The sequence below is a fragment of the Schistocerca nitens genome, chromosome 5 (genome assembly GCF_023898315.1).
Source record: "Schistocerca nitens isolate TAMUIC-IGC-003100 chromosome 5, iqSchNite1.1, whole genome shotgun sequence".
NCBI lineage: Eukaryota > Metazoa > Arthropoda > Insecta > Orthoptera > Acrididae > Schistocerca > Schistocerca nitens.
This window is the reverse complement of record NC_064618.1, coordinates 674238905-674259071: the sequence shown is the minus strand read 5'-3', so window position 1 is coordinate 674259071 and position 20167 is coordinate 674238905.

The window sequence follows — 20167 nt, the reverse complement described above, 5'->3', positions numbered from 1 at the left end:
TGGACAAAACTTTAATGATAGGAAGCACGGGGTAGCCGCGACGTCTATGGCGCTTTGTCATGGTCCATGCGGCTCCCCACGTCGGAGGTTCGAGCCCTCCCTCGGGCATGGGTGTGTGTTTTGTCCATATGGTAAGTTACTTTAAGTTAGATTAAATAGTGTGTATGCTTAGGGACCGATGACCTCAGCAGTTTGGTCCCATAAGACCTTATCACAAATTCCCAAATTGTAATGATAGTTTCGAGAGAAATTTGAAGACTGCAGAGGTTTGTGAGACACGTCGTGTGACGAGTACAACGATAGAAAGACAAGAAATAAAGCTCGTGTTTCATTTTCACCTTTTTCATAATGGTTTCATGTGGCACACCGAGAGAGTAAAAGGTATACTTTTTACGACTGAATGTCAGTCGAAATGATATATTTTGATTTTTCCAAGTTTTCCAGTACTTAACGGAAATGAAATACAGATTAGAGTTCAAATTGCTTTTCCGAAAAGTATCGGAAATAAAACTTAAAGATCGAAATGTAGACAGTCGATAGACTTACACAAGGCTTGCTTCGTGTTAGAAGCGTTAAAAAATGTCCAGCCATAGCCAAGCATTCTGAAGAGTAAAGTGTAGAATTTTTTTTACAGTTGTAACAGTTGCTGAATGCTTCATTTCTTATGTTTCTGTATTTGTTTTTGAGCATATGGCATGGTTGGCCGGGAGGCCTCATTCGGGGAAGTTCGGCCTCCAAATACATGTTTTATTTCAGTCGACGCCGCATTCGGCGACTTATGTGCCGGTGATGAGGATGGACTGATGATGAGGACAACACAACACCCTGTCCATGAGCGGAGAAAATCTCCAACCCGGCGGGGAATCGAACTCGGGCCGGCCTCTGTGGCCGAGCGGTTCTAGGCGCTTCAGTTTGGAACCGCGCGACCGCTACAGTCGCAGGTTCGAATCCTGCCTCGGGCACGGATGTGTGTGATGTCCTTAGGCTAGTTAGGTTTAAGTAGTTCTAGGGGACTGATGACCTCGGATGTTAAGTCCCAAGTGCTCAGAGCCATTTGAACCATTCGAACCAAGGTCCGCTTGCATGGGAGTCGAGCACGTTACCACACAGCTAAACAGGCGGACTATGTTTCTTTTGTATTATTAGGGGATGTGTGCCACCACCATTTGTGCTCTTCCTTCTTTTAGTTAGAAGTGAATTCGTTAAACTTATGGGTGGACATAATTCATTCTATAGATACAAATTAATAACGTTTACGTGAACAAATGGCTCTGAGCACTATGGGACTCAACTGCTGTGGTCATAAGTCCCCTAGAACTTAGAACTACTTAAACCTAACTAACCTAAGGACAGCACACAACACCCAGCCAGCACGAGGCAGAGAAAATCCCTGACCCCGCCGGGAATCGAACCCGGGAACCCGGGCGTGGGAAGCGAGAACGCTACCGCACGACCACGAGAACGTGAACATCTTTAATGACTTTATTTATTTTACTTTACCATGATATATTACCTCGGGCAACTATAACCATGTTGGAGGTTTCAGGTATCATTTCAGATGATAATTGTGGGAATACAACTACACTGAATTTGAGGACCTCGTAACTTCTGCCAGTGGGTAGCAACCATAATGTCACTAATAGCCTCTCCTCCTAGCTTACAGCATGACTGTATTCTTTTTCATTAAGGATGGTTTGATGATGTTCAGCAACTCCGAAAAGCATGTTTCGTTCATTTTTATTTAGTTACTAAAATGATCATCTCCCACCTCCTAAATTAACAGACTGTCGGTGACCTTCTTTCTTCGCATTAGCCACAGCTTTCATTCGGCATTTTTGACCTTATTGCCTTTAAAACAGCCAAGGAAAATACCAGTTTGTGTTCCTGCGTAAAATCAACTAGCTTCTCGCTAACAGCGATAGGAACAAGGCGGTGCTATAATCGTTGAGTACCACGTTCGGCCGATAAATTGGTGCGTGTGTGAGAGCTTTAAGGTATGCCCGGTTGAAAAGGAGACCTACACTTCAGTGGCGTCTTATTTAATCCAAGTGTGTGAATGTGTTTGCCTAGAGGTAGTGTGATGGTACTCCCAACTGCACAAACGAAGTTAACGGCTTCTTAGTAATTTCCACATTTCTGGAGAGCTGTTTCTGCGTTTCGTTGACTAATGGATACCTCCCCATCAGCTCAAAGAGCGGTTATCAAACATCTTCGCACAGAAGAGGAGCATGCTCCATAAATTTATCGCAGGATGAAAGAGGTGTACAGGGAGCAAGTGTCCCAAAGAGTGCACAGTATTCCAGCTTCGTTAGCGTTAGAGGCACCACGTGTAATGATCTAGGACATGACACGTGACACGTCCTGGGCAGATGCTCATCAGCGGTGCCACGATTTAGGCTGTGGACGACTTCATGCGGATGAATCGTCCGATCACCACATTGGCACTCCTGTTGAACTGTCGACAAGCAAAGGAACTGTGCATTGCATAATTACCCGAAACATTGTTTTGGCAAAGTTTGTGCACAGTGGGCGCCCAAGCATCTATCAGAGACTAGGAAGAGAGCTAGAATGGCTGTTTGCCTGACCCTTTGAGCATGGAATGGATTTCATTGCTCAGACTGTGGCATGCGGTGAAACGAGGTGTCACCGCTTGGACCCTGCCTCCAAACTGATGAGCAGGAGAGGGTACATCCCAGCTCATTCCATTCAAAAAATACCCTCTCTGCCCCAAAGGCGTGAAAAGTGATTTCGGCGAAGAAGGACCTCCACTAATCTCCAGGATAACATTGAGTGCAACGGTTAACAATGACCAGTATTGCAACGTATTCCAGGGCACAAACAGGAGAAGTGAAAGGGCTCTCCGCTGGGACAGTGCTTTTCCTGGAAAACTCCAGGCAACATGTGCCCAAGAAGACGCTGGAGATCACTCAGAAATTTCGATGGGAGATCCTGAAACATCCTTTTTACAGTCCCGGTATCTCCGTAGGTGTCTTTCATATATTCGACCCCTTAAAACAATCTCTAAAATGCAGGATATTGTATAAAAGTGGATCGCTCAGCAACCACACTGACACGATCCACCTTCTACTTCCGTGCTGGGATTGGTGTATCAGTATCAGCGGAAATTATTCATAGCTGTACTGTTCGACATGAACCTCAATTATAATATTGTTACATTACTGGCCATTAAAACTGCTACACCAAGAAGAAATGCAGATGATAAACGGATATTCATTGGACAAATAGATTATACTAGAACTGACATGTGATTACATTTTCACGCAATTTGGGTGCATAGATCCTGAGAAATCAGTACGTAGAACAACCACCTCTGGCCGCAGTAACGGCCTTGATACGCCTGGGCATTGAGTCAAACAGAGCTTGGACGGCGTGTACAGGTACAGTGTCCCTTTCAGCTTCAACACGATACCACAGTTCATCAAGAGCAGTGACTGGCGTATTGTGACGAGCCAGTTGCTCGGCCACCATTGACCAGACGTTTTCAGTTGGTGAGAGATCTGGAGAATGTGCTGGCCAGGGCAGCAGTCGAACGTTTTCTGTATCCAGAAAGGCCCGTACAGAACCTGCAACATGCGGTAGTGCATTATCCTGCTCAAATGTAGGGTTTCGCAAGGATCGAATGAAGGGTAGAGCAACGGGTCGTAACACATCTGAAATGTAACGTCCACTGTTCAAAGTGCCGTCAATGCGAACAAGAGGTGACCGAGACGTGTAACCAGTGGCACCCCATACCATCACGCCGGGTGATACACCACTATGGCGATGACGAATACACGCTTCCAATGTGCGTTCACCGCGATGTCGCCAAACACAGATGCGACCATCATGATGCTGTAAACAGAACCTGGATTCATCCGAAAAAATGACGTTTTGCCATTCGTGCAGCGAGGTTCGTCGTTGAGTACACCATCGCAGACGCTCCTGTCTGTGATGCAGCGTCAAGGGTAATCGCACCCATGATCTCCGAGATGATAGTCCATGCTGCTGCAAACGTCGTCGAACTGTTCGTGAAGATGGTTGTTGTCTTGCAGACGTCCCCATCTGTTGACTCAGGTATCGAGACGTGGCTGCACGATCCGTTACAGCCATGCGGATAAGATGCCTGTCATCTCGGCTGCTAGTGATACGAGGCCATTGGGATCCAGCACGGCGTTCCGTGTTACCCTCCTGAACCAACTGATTCCATATTCTGCTAACAGTCATTGGATCTCGACCAATGCGAGCAGCAATGTCGCGATACGATAAACCGCAATCGCGATAGGCTATAATCCGACCTTTATCAAAGTCGGAAACGTGATGGTATGCATTTCATCACAACAACGTTTCACCAGGCCACGCCGGTCAACTGCTGTTTGTGTAAGAGAAATCGGATGGAAACTTTCCTCATGTCAGCACATTGTAGGTGTCGCCACCGGCGCCAACCTTGTGTGAATGCTCTGAAAAGGTAATTATTTGCATATCACAGCATTTTCTTCCTGTCGGTTAAATTTGGCGTCTGTAGCACGTCATCTTCGTGGTGTAGCAATTTTAATGGCCAGTAGTGTATTAAAATATTTTTACGTATAACAGTAGTCTCCTTTTCATTTTTGTACATCTTACACAATGCAGTCTCTCGGTATCAATTGACCGCTTCTACTCGCTGGTATGAGTCAGTACCTCATAAGGATCATTCCCTTCTACTGGAGAAAACACTCCAATCTGGGTGTAATTAATGTATGTGTGAGCCTTTCAGATTTCATAGAAAACACTGAAATAAAAATTCAGTTTCTCCTTCGTTGTTATAATGTTTTACAAGTTCCAAATAGCAACAAGTGACTATTCCCAGACTCTTGATCTCGCTATAAATTCCAAAAAACGGCTGTACGATTACATTACCCGCGATTGCTAACAAGCAGACGTATCTAAGGTATACACTTCCATTTTAATCGGCTTTGAATATGTTGTAGTGCAGAGCAAAATACAAGAGACATATTTTTCTTTTATGCATGCCCATATGGCCGTTAAGGAGGGGAGACATCCCCTTGAAAAAAAATATGTTTAATATCTCTGAATGAATACCGTTGAAACGGTAAATTATACAAACAAAGAACTCCAAATAAAAATTCTATGGTTTTTAGTGGACATTAGAGTGGTGTACCAAGATTTGTCGTAATCCCCTCTCTCCTTCACTATTTTGTTTTTCATTTCGACATTTGTCTAATAGTAAAACGTCTAGCATCGTTAACACCATATTCAGTCACATTTGATGAAGTGGTTTCCAAAGATGCACTTCTCACAGATGATTAATTGCGTTATATTTGAAATTCTTCGTAAATTATTGTAACATTATCGTAAATCTATACAATAATGAGGAAGTGCAGAATAGTTCGGGTCAAATTCCTGAATCACTTTCGTTTTGCGCACCAAGCACATACGATAATTGCAATGGTATGACAGGAGTCACAAACAGAATGAAAGTTTTTAAAACAGTAGTGAACAGCCGCCTCACTTTTGGTGATTTCTGTTCTCTTGTACTATGCATATTTATATGGTTGACGAATCTGGGAAAAGAAAACTGATTGTGAATGAGAGGTTGAATTTTTGGAATCTTCTCTCTTAAATGCAAGTTAACATCGTAATTATGTGAACGTTTGAAATATGTTTCAAGAAATTTTTCCACAGTAAAAATGTATATAGATCTAATGGCTGAATCGTATCGATATTTCAGACATGAATCGTTAAAGTATTCACCTGTTTTCCATGTTTACCAATAGTGTTAAATATTCTTTCGTTTTGCTTGGTCCAAGAATGTAGACACAAGACAGGTTTTTCATTCGTATTAAGTATATAAACCTGATCAAACCATTTTATTATCAGCTCCGATGTCAGTTTACCAGGTGTAGAAGTGAATATTAGGACACTGTCTGCTTTGTCTAATCCTTTTTCGACTTTTGGTTCGAATTTGCTAATGAGCAGGGGAGATATTCAATATCCGCTTGCAGGAATAATGAGCTGAAAATATAACTGTGTGTTATGGTGTTCAGGCATTTTTCCACAATTTCAACTTTTGATGTTCATGTGAAGGATGTTCACTTTGCATGCATTTCAAAGTTGAAAAATGACTGGTTAGAATTATACACACCGGCCTTCCCAACCGAAACAATTTTCGATTTCATAATCTCGACAAATTCGTAAGGTTTTCCCCTAAATTCTTCTTTAATCGCTATTTGAGCTTGAGTGATGACTTTATTGACTTTCCATGAAACATTCCGGTGTCTTGCTTTAGAAATATAAATCCATTTTGAGGAAGAGTTGAACAAACGTTACGATAATTACCATCGACCCTCGATTTCAAAACTCACCTCTTCATATCCAGATCATTTATCAGTATTTATTTGTCCACGGCAGTTTGAAATTTATCTAATGCATACTTGGAAATATCTGATAACTTTTCATTTCTCGTCCCGCATGCAGCAAGTTTTGGTTACCATTGATGCCGATCTTCTTTCTTTGTGACCTTTGGTTCTATCGTTTTAAGTTCGTTTTTACCAGGGCAACCAAATGTAACGGCTTTTTTCTTCATACTCAGGGTTTTATGTGACTTTTTTTTAATCACCTTTTACAGTTTGTTGAATTAGCATAGGATCTGAAATAGCATTTTCGTTTTCAAACCTTAGTCTCGGATTTTACATAAATATGTCATTATGAATAGCATTTTAATCGCGTCTTCTGTCACACGACTTGTCGACCGGTCCGCTGAGGTAAATAGAGGGGAAATCGACTCTTCCTTCTTGCTCCTGTCGTGAAATCGTAGTTGTCCCATGTGCTTGGAACGCAAAAGTAAAGTGCATCCAGCCTTTTTTGATCCGAACAATTCTGCACTTCCTTATATTGCACAGATTTACAATAATGTGCAAACAGTTTCAAATATTATTTAATTAATTCTGAAAAGGTTAATACTTGAAAACAAACAAAATACACTGAATGTATAAAGAAAACACAAACATAAGCAAAATATTTTACATTTCAAAAAAATAATTTTTTTTGTGCATCAATATATGGAGAATAATATTTAGAGCACCAGGGAAAGAGTTATTAAACAACCCAACTTGAAAATTGGCACTGAAGCGGACACATATCGCAATGCAGACTTTAGTTTTTTATATCTGTTACAGTTTCAATGGTTTCATTCAGAACATTAAATCTAATACTCTTCAAGGGGTGCTTCACCACCATATTGGCACCTATACACACACCAAAAACGTTCTGCATCACCCCAGTTCCCAGAAACCCTGATGATATTCATTGACTGCAGCTATTATATCACAGACACAGTCCCTTGAGTGTTCAGAGATGTCACTAAACCCGCCCAAAGATGTAAACAACCATGCATGAGCAGCGCTAATTAGATGGAGGAGGTCCGACAGTAGATCAGTTCCAGTCCTTCCACCAGGAAGGAGGTACACGGCTCGTGTTGTCTATAGTTAAACCATGCCAGGCGTCTCGGAGTGAACCAAAACGATGTTGTTTGGACATGGAGGAGATACAGAGAGACAGGAACTGTCGATGACATGCCTCGCTTAGGCCACCCAAGGGCTGCTACTACTGCAGTGGATGACTGCTACCTACGGATTGTGGCACGGAGGAACCCTGACACCAACGCCACCATGTTGAATAATGCTTTTCGCGCAGCCACAGGACGTCGTCTTACGACTCAAACTGTTAGTGGTTCGCAACTTCACTACCGACTTCCATGGAGAGATCCAACTTTGCAAGCACGACACCATGCAGCGCAGTACAGATGGGCCCAACAATATGCCGAATGGACCGCTCAGGATTGGCATCACATTCTCTTCACCGATTAGTGTCGCATATGCCTTCAACCAGACAATCGTCGGAGACGTGTTTAGAGGCTACACGTTCGGGCTGAAAGCCTTAGGCACACCGTCCAGCGAGTGCAGCAAGGTGGAGAATCCCTGATGTTTTGGGGTGGCGTTATGTGGGGCCGACTTACGTCGCTGGTGGTCATGAAAGGCGTCGTAACAGCTGTACGATACGTGAATGCCATCATCCGACCGATAGTGCAACCATATCGGCAGCATATTGGCGAGGAATTCGTGTTCATGGACAACAATTTGCGCCCTCATCTTGCAGATCTGGTGAATGACTTCCTTCAGGACAACGACATCGCTCGACTAGAGTGGCCAGCGTGTTCTCCAGACATGAACCCTATCGAAGATGCCTAGTATAGATTTAAAAGAGCTGTTTATAGACGACGTGACCCACCATCCACTCTGAGGGATCTACCGCGAATCGCGGTTGAGGAGTGGGACAAACAGGACCAACAGTGCCTTGATGAACTTTAGGATAGTATGCCACGACGAATACAGGCATGCATCAACGCAAGAGGACTTGCTACTGGGTATTAGATGTATCGCTGTGTACAGCAATCTGGACCACCACCTCTGAAGGTCTCGCTGTATGGTGGTACAACATGCAATGTGTGGTTTTCATGACCAATAAAATGGGCAGAAATGATGTTTATGTTGATCTCTATTACAATTTTCTGTACAGGTTCCTGAACTCTCGGAACCGACGTGATGAAAAGCCTTTTTTGATGTGTGTATAAAAACATATCTCTTATTTTGCTCTACACTCTAACGTATTCAAAGCTAATGAAAACGTAAATATATCTCTTGTGTAGGTTTACTTGTAAGATCTGCAGTGTGTACTTTTTGTCCGAAGACACAGTCACATAAGGCTGTTTACAGCGAATCGACGCCAAATTTCCATTCACAGCGTACCTAGATCAACGCATCTACATTTACGTTTTCTGTGGTTTTCTTAAGCTGCTTAAGGTGAAGCGTAGATAGTTTCTTTGAAAACGGCACAGCAAATTTTCTATATCGACCTAGTCGCTCCCATTCGTTTTAGCGCTCTGACATTGTCGTTGATGAAGCGTGGATCACTTGCCTACCAACAAGATTTAGATTAGATATCTTTTCACTACGCTGATAATTGCGTGTATGCAGAGTTAATCAAAGATACCTCCTTTAGGAGTGATATAATTCACTAAACATGCTTCCCCCATAGTGCATGTAATGTTCACGTCATCCTCGCTTGGTTTGAACTAGTTTTTTATTATTTTTAATTTTTTAAAGCGACGTTTGGTTTTGTTGTTGTTGTTGTTGTGGTCCTCAGTCCTGAGACTGGTTTGATGCAACTCTCCATGCTACTCTATCCTCTGCACGTTTTTTCATCTCCCAGTACTTACTGCAACCTACATCCTTCTGAATCTGCTTAGTGTATTCATCTCTTGCTCTCCCTCTACAATTTTTACCCTCCACGCTACCCTCCAAAGCTAAATTTGTGATCCCTTGATGCCCCAGAATATGCCTTCTTCTAGTCAAGTTGTGCCACAAACTCCTCTTCTCCCTAATTCTGTTCAATACCTCCTCATTAGTTATGTGATCTACCCAGCTATTCTTCAGCGTTCTTCTGTAGCACCACATTTCCAAAGCTTCTATTCTCTTCTTGTCCAAACTATTTATCGTTCATGTTTCGCTTCCATACATGGCTACACTCCATACAAATACTTTCAGAAACGACTTCCTGACACTTAAATCTATACTCGATGTTAACAAATTTCTCTTCTTCAGAAACGCTTTCCTTGCCATTGCCAGTCTACATTTTATATCCTCTCTACTTCGACCATCATCAGTTATATTGCTCCACAAATAGCAAAACTCATTTACTATTTTAAGTGTCTCATTTCCTGATATAATTCACTCAGCATCACCCGACTTAATTCTACTACATTCCATTATGCTCGTTTTGCTTTCGTTGATGTTCATATTATATCGTCTTATCAAGACAGTGTCCATTCCGTTCAACTGCTCTTCCAAGTCCTTTGCTGTCTCTGACAGAATTACAGTGTCATCGGCGAACCTCAAAGTTTTTATTTCTTCTCCATGGATTTTAATACCTACTCCGAATTTTTCTTTTGTTTCCTTTACTGCTTGCTCAATATATAGAACGAATGACATTGGGGAGAGGCTACAACACTGTCTCACTCCCTTCCCAATCACTGCTTCCCTTTCATGCCCCTCCTCTCTTATAACTGCCATCTGGTTTCTGTACAAATTGTAAATAGCCGTTCGCTCCCTGTATTTTACCCCTGCCACCTTTAGAATTTGGAAGAGAGTATTCCAGTCATCATTGTCAAAAGCTTTCTCTAAATCTACAAATGCTAGAAACGTAAGTTTGCCTTTCCTTAATCTTTCTTCTAAGATACGTCGTAAGGTTAGTATTGCCTCACGTGTTCCAACATTTCTACGGAATCCAAACTGATCTTCCCCGAGGTCCGCTTCTACCAGTTTTTCCATTCGCCTGTAAAGAATTCGCGTTAGTATTTTGCAGCTGTGGCTTATTAAACTGATAGTTCGGTAATTTTCACATCTGTCAACACCTGCTTTCTTTAGGATTGGAATTATTATATTCTTCTTGAAGGCTGAGGGTATTTCCCAAGTCTCATACATCTTGTTCACCAGATGGTAGCGTTTTGTCAGGACTGGCTCTACAAGGGCCGTCAGTAGTTCTAATGGGATGTTGTCTACCCCTAGGACCATGTTACTACTCAGGTCTTTCAGTGCTCTGTCAAACTTTTCACTCAGTATCACATCCATTTCATCTTCATCTACATCCTCTTCCATTTCCATAATATTGTCCTCAAGTCCATCGCCCTTGTATAGACCCTCTATATACTCCTTCCACCTTTCTGCTTTCCCTTCTTTGCTTGGAACTGGGTTTCCATCTGAGCTCTCGATATTCATACAAGTGGTTCTCTTTTCTCCAAATCTCTGTTTAATTTTCCTGTAGGCAATGTAGAGATATGTCTCTACAACCTTACATTTGTCCTCTAGCCATCCCTGCTTCTCCATTTTGCACTTCCTCACATTTTTGAGACGTTTGTATTCCTGTTTCATCAGTTAAATTCAATATTTCTTCTGTTACCCAAGGGTTTCTACTAGCCCTCGTCTTTTTACCTACTTGATACTCTGCTGCCTTCACTGCTTCATCCTTCAGAGCTACCCATTCTTCTTCTACTGTATTTCTTTCCCCCATTCCTGTCAATTCTTCCCTCATGCTCTCTCTGAAACTCTATACAACCTCTGGTTTAGCCAGTTTATCCAGGTCCCATCTCCTTAAATTCCCACTTTTTTGCAGTTTCTTCAGTTTTAATCTACAGTTCCTAACCAATAGATTGTGGTCAGAGTCCACATCTGCCCCTGGAAATGTCTTACAACTTAAAACCTGGTTCCTAAATCTCTGTCTTACCATTATACACTCCTGGAAATTGAAATAAGAACACCGTGAATTCATTGTCCCAGGAAGGGGAAACTTTATTGACACATTCCTGGGGTCAGATACATCACATGATCACACTGACAGAACCACAGGCACATAGACACAGGCAACAGAGCATGCACAATGTCGGCACTAGTACAGTGTATATCCACCTTTCGCAGCAATGCAGGCTGCTATTCTCCCATGGAGACGATCGTAGAGATGCTGGATGTAGTCCTGTGGAACGGCTTGCAATGCCATTTCCACCTGGCGCCTCAGTTGGACCAGCGTTCGTGCTGGACGTGCAGACCGCGTGAGACGACGCTTCATCCAGTCCCAAACATGCTCAATGGGGGACAGATCCGGAGATCTTGCTGGCCAGGGTAGTTGACTTACACCTTCTAGAGCACGTTGGGTGGCACGGGATACATGCGGACGTGCATTGTCCTGTTGGAACAGCAAGTTCCCTTGCCGGTCTAGGAATGGTAGAACGATGGGTTCGATGACGGTTTGGATGTACCGTGCACTATTCAGTGTCCCCTCGACGATCACCAGTGGTGTACGGCCAGTGTAGGAGATCGCTCCCCACACCATGATGCCGGGTGTTGGCACTGTGTGCCTCGGTCGTATGCAGTCCTGATTGTGGCGCTCACCTGCACGGCGCCAAACACGCATACGACCATCATTGGCACCAAGGCAGAAGCGATTCTCATCGCTGAAGACGACACGTCTCCATTCGTCCCTCCATTCAAGCCTGTCGCGACACCACTGGAGGCGGGCTGCACGATGTTGGGGCGTGAGCGGAAGACGGCCTAACGGTGTGCGGGACCGTAGCCCAGCTTCATGGAGACGGTTGCGAATGGTCCTCGCCGATACCCCAGGAGCAACAGTGTCCCTAATTTGCTGGGAAGTGGCGGTGCGGTCCCCTACGGCACTGCGTAGGATCCTACGGTCTTGGCGTGCATCCGTGCGTCGCTGCGGTCCGGTCCCAGGTCGACGGGCACGTGCACCTTCCGCCGACCACTGGCGACAACATCGATATACTGTGGAGACCTCACGCCCCACGTGTTGAGCAATTCGGCGGTACGTCCACCCGGCCTCCCGCATGCCCGCTATACGCCCTTGCTCAAAGTCCGTCAACTGCACATACGGTTCACGTCCACGCTGTCGCGGCATGCTACCAGTGTTAAAGACTGCGATGGAGCTCCGTATGCCACGGCAAACTGGCTGACACTGACGGCGGCGGTGCACAAATGCTGCGCAGCTAGCGCCATTCGACGGCCAACACCGCGGTTCCTGGTGTGTCCGCTGTGCCGTGCGTGTGATCATTGCTTGTACAGCCCTCTCGCAGTGTCCGGAGCAAGTATGGTGGGTCTGACACACCAGTGTCAATGTGTTCTTTTTTCCATTTCCAGGAGTGTATAATCTATCTGATACCTTCTAGTATCTCCAGGATTCCTCCATGTATACAACCTTCTTTTATGATTCTTGAATCAAGTGTTAGCTATGATTAAGTTATGCTCTGTGAAAAATTCTATCTGATGGCTTCCTCTTTCATTTCTTACCCCCAATCCATATTCACCAACTATGTTTCCTTCTCTCCCTTTTCCAGTCACACATGACTATTAAATTTTCGTCTCCCTTCACTATCTGAATAATTTATTTTATCTCATCATAGATTTCATCAATTTCTTCATCATCTGCAGAGCTAGTTGGCATATAAATTATACTACTGTAGTAGGCGTGGGCTTCGTGTCTATCTTGGCCACAATAATACGTTCACTATGCTGTTTGTAGTAGCTTACCCGCACTCCTATGTTTTTATTCATTATTAAACCTACTCTTGCATTACCCCTATTTGATTTTGTATTTATGAACCTGTATTCACCTGACCAAAAGTCTTGTTCCTCCTGCCACCGAACTTCACTAATTCCCACTATATCTAACTTTAACCTATCCATTTCTTTTTTTAAATTTTCTAACCTACCTGCCAGATTAAGTGATCTGTCTTTCCACGCTCCGATCCGTAGAACGCCAGTTTTCTTTCTCTTGATGACGACGTCCTCTTGACTAGTCCTCGCCCGGAAATCCGCATGGGGAACTATTTTACGGGACTATTTTACTTCCGTAATAGTTTACCCAAGAGGACGCCATCATCTTTTAACCATACAGTAAAGCTGCATGCCCTCGGGAGAAATTACGGCTTTAGTTTCCCCTTGCTTTCAGCCATTCGCAGTACCAGCACAGCAAGGCCGTTTTGGTTAGTGTTACAAGACCACATCAGTCAGTCATCCAGACTGTGGCCCCTGCAACTACTGGAAAGGCTGCTGCCCCTCTTCAGGAACCACACGTTTGTCTGGCCTCTCAACAGATACCCCTCCGTTGTGGTTGCACCTACGGTACGGCCATCGTTTCGGTGAGGCACGCAAGCCTCCCCACCAACGGCATGGTTCATGGTTCATAGGGGTGGGGAGGGGGAGGGGGACGTTATACATACTCATGCAGAAAAATGGTGATGCAGGCGGGAATCGAAAATCTGCATACCATTTTTTCTATAAACAAGTATTTAAGGAACCGTCTTTACTCTTCTGTACATTACAAACGACAAATAAGTTGAACATAACACTGGTACTTCCACAAAATGAGCACGCTATAAATATTTCATAGAGCTAATCAGTTTAAACGAAGCCCATTGGTCGCAAAATGCGCCATAGGTTTCAGTAAACTATTGGCCAGAGAAAAGAAGTAAATGAGAAGTTTGGTCTGCAATTTCTCTGTACTTTATAAGCGCAGCATTTCCGTTCTTATCGAAAAGTCACGCTGTATTACTCCGAAGCTAATAACATGTAGTAAATATGCACATCATACCTTAATGGAATATCTTAAACAAACGGCTTTAGTAAATACAGCTGAATGCCCTAAAGGTTGTCACATAAAATCATATTCTTTAAACAAATTTTAATTAAATACTCCATGGGAAAAATTGCAATATCGATTGTTCTTTTTAACAGAATTAGACGCGGAATTTAACATAATTTGTAGCAAAACATATGTCACTGAATAATCAATGTGATTCCGTATAGGATCAGGTACTTAGACGTTGTTTACGATTATAAGACTTAATAACCATTTTTGATGCGATAATGTAACAGAGCTTTTTTCTAAAGAACCTACAGATCAGTCTGGCCAGGGAGTATGAGAGAGGAAGCAAACAAGGAGAAAAGAAATGGAAATGAAGGGAACCGGACAACAATGTTAGTCACATCGTGATATACAGGATGATTTGGTGATGATGGCAGAGACCTCCAGGGATGATGGAGAAGCATAAATGTATCAAACTGAGGTAAGGGACCCTAGTACTGAAACGATCGAATCAAAAGTTGTAAGTGAAAATCGTTCTGATACCTCTGACATTGGAATACGTTTACAGATACTGTTGTTCGTAAGATTTTAGGGTAAGCAACATTCAGAGCTGGCGTGCAACAAAGCAAGGAAAAACATTCTAGTAAAGATGAGTTCTAACATGCATAACTTAAAAGCAATGAGCACTTGTTCATCTTCGGTACGGTGAAACTCCTCACTCCTGCTGAAAAATCTTTGGTTTCCATATTTTTATAGGAGGCAGCATACACCAAAACGAAGGAAAAATATCCAGTATTTATGAACTCTAAAATGCATACCTTAAGAGCTATGGGCACTTTTTCAGTGAAGATAGATGTTTTACAGTACTGAAGATGAAAAAGTCCTCATAGCTCCTAAGGTATGTATTTTAGAGAACATATTTACCAGGATTTCATTCTTGTTTTGGTACATACTACCATCTCTGATAGTTTCCTACCTACAATATTAGCAACAATAGTACTGGTATTTGTATTCCAAAGGTCAGTGGTGTCCGAACGATTTTCAATTCCAGACCAGTGTTCCTCACTTCAGACTGATACTTTTACCTTCCTGCATCATTCCTGAAAATTTGTAATACCATCACGGAATCGTCCTGAATGGGAGCCTCAGGTTTTCTCCGTGCAATGGATTAATGCTGTACTTACGGGTGTTTCGTTTTTCTTCCCACAGTTTCGACTACCTTCCCAGCCCTCTAATTCAAGTGCTGCGAGTTTTGTTCTTACGTGTACACGTTGCCTAGACTACAATCAGTTGGAGTTCGGGTGGCGAGTACATATAACAGCAAAACCTGCAACACGTGAATGAGACGGCTCGGTCAGTAGTCGAAATATTCTACAGGAAACGAAACAACTCCGCTTAAAACCCAGAAGTAAGCATTAATATAAAGTCCTCCACGAAATTCATTTTATATCGTTTCATTCATGATGGACTGAGGCTGCCACATGAGATTTTCTAAAATACCTATTCTGCAGCCTTTGACTTGAAGTCGTAACTGAAGCACAGACGATGAAACATACATTGACCATTTTAATACGCTGGTACAATACAGTAGAAAGACTTTTGTCTAAACGTATCGCATTTTAGAACATTTCCATCAGGGCTTCATTAACTGTCACCATGTATCACATCAAGTTACCGGTTACCGGGGAGCCAAGTTTTGGAGTAAAAGACGGCTCCTACCAAGCGCACGTTTCGGTGTATGTGGAACCTAAGGCGACCACACGTAAGATAATCGACCGTAGCACGCGAAGAAAGCGAGTAACTCAATTTCCGAAGTACTGTCCATAGAAATGAAATCATCATTATCATTTTCATTTCCCCTCTATCCAACATCTGGTCGGGTTGTGGTATCAATGATACTTCGCCACTTTACTCGATCTTTCCACCATTCTCCTTCCACAATTTGGTTCCATAGCAGGTTTCTTTTCCTTAAACTCATCTTCAATGTATCAATCCATCTTGTTCTCGGTCTCCCTCTTGGCCTCTTGCCTTCATTCTTAAGATACAAAATTCTTCTTGGCATTCTTCCCTCTCCCATCCCCTTCACATGCCCAAACCATTTTAATCTATTCTTTTCAATTCTCTCAGTCGACTTCTCCACTCCAATTTCCTTCCTAGTATCTTCATTTTTCACTCTGTCTCTCCTCGTCTTGCCTAGCATACTTCTCAGAAACTTCATTTCACTGGATTGTATCCTACTCTCCTCTCTTCTAGTCATAGTCCAAGTATCTGTCTGAGCCGTAAATTAGTATAGGTGTGAAGTAAGTCTTGTATAGCGCCAGCTTGTACCATATTGGCACTTTCCTTCCCCACACAAAGCGCCTCACACACTGGTAAAATGTATTACTCTGTTGTATTCTTTTGCTGATTTCTATCTCCAAACGAGCATTCCCTATTAATACACTTCCCAAATATTTAAAGTTATCTACTATTTCAATATCTCGTCCCTTAATACGAATTTGTCCCGCGCCATCTCTATTTCCCCTGGTTACCACCATGGTCTTGCTTTTCTCCGCACTAAATTTCATTCGATATTTCTCGACCTTAGAGTTTAGGATGTCTATCTGTTTTTGTACCTCCTTACTGCTTGTTCCCCACACCACAATATCATCAGCAAATAGTAACAGCTTCATCGGCCGGCCGGTGTGGCCGAGCTGTTCTAGGCGCTTCAGTCTGGAACCGCGCTGCTGCTACGGTCACTGGTTCGAATCCTGCCTCGGGCATGGATGTGAGTGATGTCCTTAGGTTAGTTAGGCTTAAGTAGTTGTAAGTTCTAGGGGACTGATGACCTCAGATGTTAAGTCCCACAGTGCTCAGAGCCATTTGAACCATTATAAATAGTAGTGGTGATACCACACTTCCTTGTCTTAGTCCCGTAACATTCTTAAACCATTCATTTCTTCCAACTGGTGTCTGCACACAACTAGAACTTTTTTCATACATTGCCTGAATGACTTCAAGTGTTTGCTTTCCAACTCCTATTCTCTTCAACCTTGCCCATACCTTTTCCCTGGTAGCACTGTTAGATGCTTTCACTAGGTCGAGAAACGTCATCACGAGATCTTTCCCATACTCCCAATGTCTTTCCATCAACTGTCTCATACTAAAGATTGGGTCCACTGTTGATCTACCACGATGAAAGCCATACTGCTGCTCTTCTAACTGCCCTTCCACTTTTTCTCTCACTCTTCTTTCCAGTATCCTCTCCATTATTTTTGCTACTTAGGATATGAGTGTGATCCCTCGATAGTTGTCACATACTTTCCTGTCACCCTTTTTGAAAATTGAGATTATTATTCCATTTCCCCATTCTTCAGGAACAAATTTTTGGGTCCAAATGCATCTTGTTTGTCTATATAGTCACTGTAGTCCAACTGGTCCCGCTGCCTTTATCATCTCCTCAGTAGTTTCATCTATTCCAGGTGCTTTTCCTGTTCTCAATTTTCTCAGAGCTAGTTCCACATCTAACAGCGTTATATGTTCCTCTTCTTCCAGATCCCTGCCCCCCAGCCGTACTTCTATTCCCTTTCCATTGCCTTTCTTCACATTTAGTAGTTTGTCAAAGTATTCTTTCCATCTTTTCCTTATCTCCTCTGGTGGCGTTAATAGCTCTCCGCTTTCCCCTTTCACTAGATTTGTGTATTTTTTTCCTTCTTCATACTCTTTGTAATTCCATATATCATCGTCTTACCACTAGTAACATCTTTTTCCAACTCTCGGGTGAATTTCTCGCAGCTTTTCCTGTTTTCTTCTGCTATCATTTTGGTACACTCACTTTTACTATCCTGGTGTTTTCTTTTACTTTCAGCTATTCGGTCCCTGTTCCATTCATGCCAGGCTTTCTTCTTTTGTTTTACTGCCTCCTCCACCCTCTCATTCCACCATGGTGTCTCCTTTTCCTTTACCCTTCTGGACACTCTGCCACAGGTCTTCTCAGCAGAGCTTACAAATGCTTGTTTGAACTTATCCCATTCATCTTACACATTGCCATACTCGGTGTTAGGGATTTTATGCTTAAGTAACTTTTCTTGTACCATGCCATCCTTTAGTTTCCACACTTCTATTTTCCTTTCCCTTTCTTCCTTTACGTCTTTCAATTCGTCGGATTTCATCTTTGCCACCACCACTCGATGTTCTCCATTAAAAGCCTCTCCTGGGAGAGTAGTTACATCTGTCAACAGTCTCCGATTTTTCTTTTCCACCAGAAAGTAACCGATGACTATCTGTGTCCGTCTGTCACCTCATCCATATCTCGTTATCTTATGGCTATTCTTTTTACAGAACCATGTGTTGCCCACAATCAGCCCGTTTCTTTCACAGAAAGCGTCCAGTTTCTCTCCTTCATTTTTCCTCCCATATCCATATGGGCCAATTATCACCTCCTTCCCTAGCCTTTCTTTGCCTACCTGCGCATTTAGGTCACCCATTACTATTGCTTCCACATCTGTAATTATACTCCCTAATACCTCTAGAAAATCCACTATGTTATCTTCTTTACTTCCTGTTTGTGGTGCATATACTTGAATGAAGTCCTTCACTGCATTCCTTATCTTCAGCCGAGTCCTCATCACCCTCTCACTTGTGTATTCTACTACGTCCACAAATTCCTCTAGATTTGGTTTTACTATGATACCTACTCCATTTTTGGCTTCTTGTACATAACTCCAGTAGTGTGTGTAGCCTTTCCTCATTTTACTCCTTCCTCTTCCCTTTCATCTAACTTCACTAAGTCCGATCAGTTCTATGTTCTCCTTTCACATGAAGTTTTTCAACTCTTCCGCCTTCCCAATAAGGGTCATCACATTAATGATACCCACCTTCATTGTGTTGGAGCCTAGACGCCCACTCCTCATAGTTCCCCCAGCACCCCAAGAACTGCGCGTCGCCTCCAGGGAACGCTCTAACCTTTTCCGATGCTGGTTTTGAAGTACCATTTCATATGTACGCTAGTATTACGATGGGGTCGCCACTCCCAAAGGCATTTTAGAGCTGCTGCCAGCATATGTTTAGGCCGCTCCTAACATGGAGAACAGACGCCGTTTGTAGCCACCCCTCTGGAGTACAGACGCTATGGGAAGTAGGATATGAAGACAATTCTTCCGCTCTTCCACCGTTGGGACTTGTAAAATCCTCTTCCTCTTTCCAACCGTTGTCCGTCTTCTCCTAACACCCTAGCGAGGGGCCTTACAGGGTACTACCATACGGAGCCAGATGTAGCCAGGTTTTTGAACGAGATTGTTACTCCTCCCCCTCCTCCTTCCTCACCACTTGCAAGGTGAGGCCCCGGGCTTGGGACCGGCGTTGGCGGAGCTAGGAAGCAAATCATCGACCCTTCTAAATTCCCAAAAATTCATGAACCATTTGGATCAGTTACAATCCGAACCGTGCAAAATTTCACGGATCGCCAAAGTGAACATGGCTCGTAGTGATTTTTCCAGGAGAATGAAATATCGTCATTTCGTCCTGAAAAGTCCTCATAACTTGGCGTCAGTGACCACAAAATTCTAAAAAAACCTGCGGGTTCTTTATGCGATCATTCTAAAGTTCTGTATGGCCCATTGTTTTTTCTTACCACTATAAAAACGAAATTAACAAAAAGACTAAGTCTCCCTGAGATCGCGACGAACATACTACCATTAAAATACTCGTCGAAACGCAACATCATTGTCTATAACATTTTGTATGCCAGTCCTACGAGATGGCATCAGTCACTTGTCACATTCAAGAATGAGACTTCTCTCTTTGAGACAATGATAGCCCTGTATACTTATCATCATTGTTAGTGAAAGATTCCAAAGGCAGAAAACAGCGTTTGAGTCACTATGTCCTTAAACTCTTTTCGATTTTCCCGAGACACGAGATACTAATTGCACCGTGAAGTTTATAATGTTTTATGAAAGAAAGTGTAACTGGTTAATTG